Raw genomic sequence first — 7,579 nt, forward strand, 5'->3', positions numbered from 1 at the left:
CTTTCTCAAGGTCGTCCTCTGTAGCACCAGGTACTGACTGGCTGCTGCGGTCGCAAATTGACATGGTTTTCCTTCAATGCCCAACCGTGTCGGCTACTGGGTGCTGGGCTGGGTGCACCGAGATGTGTAATTGTCGCACTACTCCACCATCACTGCACTGCTGACTGTACGACTCGGTTGGTAGGTAAAAGAGCGAAATCGACGAACGGCCGCTGCGGCGCGGCGCCTGCATTCGGTGTGGTTTACAGGCTCATTCGCGCTTCACGCGCGAGCCAAGAGCAGGCTGCTAACCGGAGCATTGAATCTGGTTCGCCGCGGTACGTGGTTTCGCGCAAATTTCCCTCTCGAGAGCGTGGCGTTGAGCTGCATCCATCCATTCATAGAGGTGGTCAGCGCCTGCCTGTGCGTACAAGGTGTACATGCAAATCGAATGACTGCCTACATATCTACAATCACGAATGACGTTGGCGGCGAGGCGGTGGACGAGAGAAGTCGGCGCGGCGGCGCGTGCTAATGAGTCTGATAGCAATTATTGAATTTATGGTCAATCTTGCTGCATCTAGAGGAGCAAGTCCGCCCGTGCAATGTGGGACGGCCGATGTATGGCAGTGAAACTGAACTTGTTATGGACTTTGTACGGAGAGGTCTGCATTTTCAAGATCGAATGGGTACCATGTTTACGCGGATGGTATGTGAACGTTGGTTTTGGTTTCTTTAACACTTTCTGCAAATGATAAAGCGACCGGTCGGTGCACCACCGCGGTGGTGCTGTACTATAACAAGAAGAATTGATAATTATGGCACATGTTTATAGAAACTTTGAAACAACTGTATCAATCGCCTCAACCGGTGGTCAGGTCAAATTTCTATCGACTTCCTTAATTTTTTTTTGGAGGCTGCGCCACCGTGAGCCTCTTGGTCTGCCTGTGCTGCGATCTCCTACTTTGTTCAAGTCTAACGCTTGCTTATTGATTTCGTTCTCGCCCTGCGTAGAATGTGGCCGACCTACCTCCACTTTCGTTCCAGAATATATGTCGCTATCGGCTTTTGATGACATCGACGATGGATCTACGCGTTGGAGACCTAATTGTGAGGCAACCATCCTCAAATTATACATATACTACAGGCGGCTACTGATGAAGACCTGAAGCCGTTGAGTGTGCTCCACTTTGGTGCCTGATTATTTTTCCATAAATTTCTTAAACTCGTAACAGCAGCCCTCGTCTTCTTGATCCGTGCACCTATGTCAATCTTGGTGCCGCCATCGGACGCCATTTGGCTACCAAGATATTGGACGCTGTAAACATTCTCCACTGCTTGCCCCGTAAAGCTGGAAGGGTCGACTGTGTTTACATCCAACAATTTGGTCTTGTTGACGTTGATGGTAAGACCTGTCGCCGAGGAGCGATTGGCAAGATCACCGAGCTTTCTCTGCATATCACAGCGCCGTTGAGCTAGGAGAGCAAGGTCATCAGCCAATTCGAAGTCATTCAGTAACTCCATGGTAATGGGCTGCCACAGGAACCATCGATTTGGTTCACGATTAATCGCACCTACCGGGATCTCGTCGATTACGATAAGGAACAGTAGCGATGATAGGATACATCTGTTCCGTACGGAACGAGAGATTAGTCAACGAGCATTTAATTAATCATCCAACGTAGCCACCGCGACCCACGAATGCGAAACCCTTACCGATTTGCCGCCCCCAACACGACCCACCCTTGCTACGTCATTGAGAACGTGAGTACCGACAGCCACCGTGAGTACCCGCAGTGAGCGCAAATGACAGGTTCTCGCCGTCGTCGACGTTCCCGAAGTGTGGTGACTTACGCGAAACTCACCACGACAGCCAGCGCGATGACGATGAGAGCCATCGAGAGAGTTCCACCCGCGTCTGGAACCAGCGTTGCGATATTGCGCGAACATTCCAGATGGCGGGTGCGCACTTATAAATATGCGAATGGTTCGCCCGCAACTTCAGTTTTGTTTCAACCGCCGCGTGTTATACTTCGACCAGTGAAAGTGCAAAGTGAACCGAGTGCAAAAGTAAAAGTGCTATTTCCAAATAGTGTTAAGTAGTGTTGTAAGGTGCAGAGTAGTAATAAAATGTAGTGAATCAGTGAACCATTGGTGTTGTAACCTTTCATCCGAATTCCCGACAAGTGATACAGTCCACCCCGACCCGACCGGAGTTGGCCCCGGATACGCGCCAACATAGTGGTCCTTCGAACCGGATCCAGTGCCGCCCTCGCCGTAGGAAAGGATACAGCACCGTCACCGCCGCCCGACACGTTTCCGTGGCTCCGTTGCCAAAACGTGCACCGACCGAAGAGAATATTATTCGCTACTGTCGTCATCGCTTCCCGAGCAGGAGAAAATAGCTGAAGAATAACTAACTCAGGTATGGAAAACCGAATACCTACAACCTGAATGAGGTATTAAGTAGCCCTGCATAAGAGGTAAAATACCTAAAATAATAACTGGTGTGTATTCTGTGCATAACGCGTGAATAATGACATCAGGTATGGCAATACCTAAATAATAATCGGCGACTTTTCCAAACAAATAGCGATTTTTCCATAATTGAATAATACCTCAAGCAGTCCTCAACACCAAACCAATAACTCGTTGAGGTATTCCATCAATACCTACAAAATACCAAAATAAGTTATTTTCAATACCTAGATAACCTACCAATAACCTGTCTTGGTATGATACCTGACTTTGGTATGCTCCAGTTATGTGGCAGTTATTCATTCCTGCTCGGGTTGTGAAGTGTTCCATACCGACCACCGATCGCCCGAAGAGTACTCTGCACCCCAGTTCCGACCCGAAACGAATTCGTAGCGTGTTTTGTCCGAAAGAGTTTCACCATGTCGCAGGTACGAACGCCGATGACCAGATCAGCTCCCAAGGCTGCAGCTGAAGCCGCGAAGCAGAAGCAGCAACTAATCGTCAACGCAAGCAGCTGGGAGATCAATGCCGATGCAGAGACGATAAAGGAAGTATCGTCGCTGTCCCGCCAGCGTGATCAGGTAAGCCTCAAGCTAGCACGAGTGCAAAGGGCACTTGCCACTGCAAAGCATGAGGTGAGCCTCCCGCAACTCAAGACATTCCTGAAGAAGGTGGATGACGCGTACGCCGAATTCAGTGCCATTCATACGAGGCTGGTTGCCGTTATCCCGGATGAAGCTTTCCGTCAGCAGGAGGAAATTTACATCGCTTTCGAGGAACGATACGACTACGTGCGCACAGTAATCGAGGAGCTTATGTTAGCACACGAGACGAACACCGCCAAGGCGTAAACGCCCCAACCACAAGTGATCCTGCAGCAACAGCCATTGAAGGTCCCGATCCCCACTTTTGATGGATCGTACGCTAGCTGGCCAAAGTTTAAGGCTATATTCCAGGACCTGATGGCTGGCTCGGGAGATTCCGACGCCATCAAGCTTTATCACCTTGATAAAGCGCTTGTTGGTGAAGCGGCTGGAGTTCTTGATGCCAAGGTGATGAGCGAAGGGAACTACCAGCAAGCATGGGCTATCCTCACCGAACGATACGAAAACAAAAGGATCATCGTGGAGACCCACATCCGTGGACTGTTCGACATCCAGAAAATGGCTTCTGGATCCTGTAAGGAGCTGCGAAGACTTCACGACGAATGTGTCCGTCATGTCGAGAGCTTGAAGTACCTCGAGCAGGAGTTCCTTGGTATTTCTGACTTGTTCCTGGTCCACATTCTAGCTTCCGCGATGGATCAAGCGACTAGGATGGCTTGGGAGGCCACCCAAAAGAAAGGTAAGTTGCCTTCGTACGCACAGACCATATCGTTCCTCCAGACACGGTGCCAGATGTTGGAGAATTGCGAAATGGCTTTTCCGACAACCAACACAGGACATTCATCGAAACCAAGTTCAAGGAAAGAAGGTTCTACGAACGAATCCACCATGAAAATCTACACCGCTACATCCGAGCCGAGGAAAGACATTTGCGACTTCTGCCAAGGCCTACATCGCAACTACCAGTGCAACGTGATTCGTGCTATGCCGTTCGACAAGAGGATCGAGAAAGTGCGAGCTTCTGGCGTGTGCTTCAACTGTCTCCGCAAGGGGCACAGCGTCAGAGATTGCTCGTCAACAAAATCGTGCCAGAAATGCCAGAAGCGTCATCACACTCAACTCCACAACGAAGAGGTTGAACAAGTGTTAAGTCCCAGCGTCCACGTACCAGCACAGGAGACTCGCCATGCAATCGCCGAAAATGTGGAATCTACTGCAACTTCAACCCGAGAATCACCGAACATTCCGCTTTCTTGCAACTTTGCCGACTCTACGAAGACTGTGTTCCTGCTAACAGCTGTTGTGAACGTATTGGACGCAAACAACAAACCACATTCCTGCGCGTGCTGATAGACAGTGGATCCCAAGTGAACTTTGTCACAACGGATTTTGCGAGTCGCATTGGAAGTACGAAACACCGTGTCAACATCCCAATCAGAGGAATCAACGATGTACAGACCACTGCCTACAACAAGGTAGTGGTGAAATTCCGATCCCGTGTCTACTACTACGAAGCGCAGGTGCAGTGCCTCGTAACACCAAGCGTAACAGGAGTCATCCCAGCATCAAGAATCGATGTTTCATCTTGGAGTATTCCCTTCGGAGTTCAACTCGCCGACCCCGAATTCTACAAACCGGAGAAGATCGACATGTTGCTTGGTGCCGAACTGTTTTTGAAATTACTACGCCCAGGTTACATCAAACTTGATGACGATTTCCCCGAGTTACGTGAGACTACACTAGGATGGGTAGTAGCCGGAGTACTCAAGGAACGACCTATCTCCAAGCGTGTTCACCATTCGCACATCGCATTGGTGGACCACAACGAGAAGATCACCCAGCGTTTTCGTAGCACCCAGGAGTCATCCGGCCCAAGTGCGACATCCAGTAACCCACAATATGGGAGATACCGCCGAGGAATGCGAGACGATAATCTAAATCATTCAACGCGTCGTGCCGTGTACCGCCCTACGAAGTCGACTGCCAATGTCCCAGTGCTTTGCTGTAGTGCGTGGACAGTGGCAGATCAACAACGTAATTAGCCGTCCTCAGCTAACGTTTCAACGATGGATGATCTAATCATGCTGTATCAACGACTAAAACTTTCACGTTCCCAGAGTAAGTTTAAGTGCAACCGGCCACCTGACCGCCTCCGAGTGCAGCAACCATTGATTCCGACCAAGATATCCAGAATCAGTCCTCACCTTTGCCTAAATAAGCCGAATGAATCGCTTCGAACTTTGTGGGACCCCAACACCAACGGCATACGCAATAGAGTTTCAACATCGACCAATGGATGACTGAGGAATAAAAACTCATCGATCAGCTCAAGAGTATTCCGACCCAAAGCAGACAACATGCGCAACCGATGGACTTCAATCGTCTAAGACAAGTTTGTATCATCAGCAACGAAACCTATTGAACTTCGTGTCAACCGGGGGGAGTATGTTCCGTACGGAACGAGAGATTAGTCAACGAGCATTTAATTAATCATCCAACGTAGCCACCGCGACCCACACACCAAATTTTGATTTTCTCATCCAGCAAAACGAATTGCTGGATAAGCATCAGCAAATTACATCTGGCTGAAAGATCGGTTCTGCTAACTGATTATTCAGCAAACATTGAAAAAGCTGGCTAATCAGCAAAACACTTGTCAAACACTTACAATTTTCTGTAAGAAATGTTGCGCGCCTCCTCATCCCGACTTCCAAACCGACGTGAGAACTAGCAGAGATCATGAAAACTCCGGCAAAAAAGTCTTCGGCAGCTTAGAGAATAAAGCGCAATGTTTTAAAGTATGTCTCTTACATTTGTACACTGCTGGCTTAATCAATTTCAGCTAATTAGAAACCATTTAAATAAAAGTTTTTGAAAAAAAAAACAAACAAAAAATGCAGCCGGAATCGAGCACGGACAAAATTGCTGGTTGACCAGCAAAGTATGCTGTCAGAACGCATTGCTGAACAGCCAGCAAAAATATATTGCTGAATAGATTGCTGTATCTACAGCATGTCAAAAACCAGCAAAATTTTGCTGGTTTCCAGCGAATTAAAAATAGTGTGCACGAATGCGAAACCCTTACCGATTTGCTGCCCCCAACACGACCCACCCTTGCTACGTCATTGAGAACGTGAGTACCGACAGCCACCGTGAGTACCCGCAGTGAGCGCAAATGACAGGTTCTCGCCGTCGTCGCCGTTCCCGAAGTGTGGTGACTTACGCGAAACTCACCACGACAGCCAGCGCGATGACGATGAGAGCCATCGAGAGAGTTCCACCCGCGTCTGGAACCAGCGTTGCGATATTGCGCGAACATTCCAGATGGCGGGTGCGCACATATAAATATGCGAATGGTTCGCCCGCAACTTCAGTTTTGTTTCAACCGCCGCGTGTTATACTTCGACCAGTGAAAGTGCAAAGTGAACCGAGTGCAAAAGTAAAAGTGCTATTTCCAAATAGTGTTAAGTAGTGTTGTAAGGTGCAGAGTAGTAATAAAGTGTAGTGAATCAGTGAACCATTGGTGTTGTAACCTTTCATCCGAATTCCCGACAAGTGATACAGTCCACCCCGACCCGACCGGAGTTGGCCCCGGATACGCGCCAACAACATCCTTGCCTCATTCCGGATGGGATCGGACAAGACGCTGTACGAAAACGCCCTGTACTGTGCTTCAATGAGGCCAATGATGTTCTCAGGGACACCCTTGCGTTTAAAGGCTTTCCGCATGTTTTCATAAATGAGATAAATGAACACCAGGTATACTGCCCCCACTCGCAAAACAGTCCCATATGAATAGGAAACCCAGGAAAGATGGGACTGTTATGCGAGTGGCAGCAGTATACAGATTCTTGGAATTCAAATCAATGAAGACCAACAATAAACCAAGATTTTTCGAAGGTGACAATATGGCCCACACAGGATCGTTCGGCACGGAATCCAGTTTGCTGTCGTTAGAGAGTCGCACAAATTTCCCGAATGGAGGAGAACGTGCCTCTAGAGCCGACCTACTGATACTGATACTGATACTGATATGTTGGACGCTCTCCTTATCAGCTCACCGTTTCGCAGCTCACATTTCGTGGAGCGTGTCACGAATCCTTTTCATGATGAGTTTCACCTTCTGGTAGAATTTCCGAGAACCAGTGCAATCATACGCATTACCCAGCATTTACCAGCAATCTGGATGCAAGAATTACCCCAGTTAATACAGCTGCCCAAATGAGTGTCAAAGAAAAAATAATATAATAACATGTTGTTCGACTGGTTGATATAAATGTCACCAACTACTCTTCCAAATCCATCAAAAGCGACAACCCGTGATGAACAAATCCCGGCTTCGAGTGGTTAATTAAAACGAACTAAGTATTTATCGGATTCTAATCCGCTTAAATTTTCTGAAAAGAACGAATCAATGTGTCATGCGATACTTTTTCATCCCCTCGCTTGTGCGTTGTGCCGGTTGTTAGTGTCAATCAAAATGTAGGTAGATAGGGTAGGGACGTACCCGGGAAACA

Source organism: Aedes albopictus, chromosome 3, assembly GCF_035046485.1.
Source record: "Aedes albopictus strain Foshan chromosome 3, AalbF5, whole genome shotgun sequence".
In the NCBI taxonomy this organism is placed as follows: domain Eukaryota; kingdom Metazoa; phylum Arthropoda; class Insecta; order Diptera; family Culicidae; genus Aedes; species Aedes albopictus.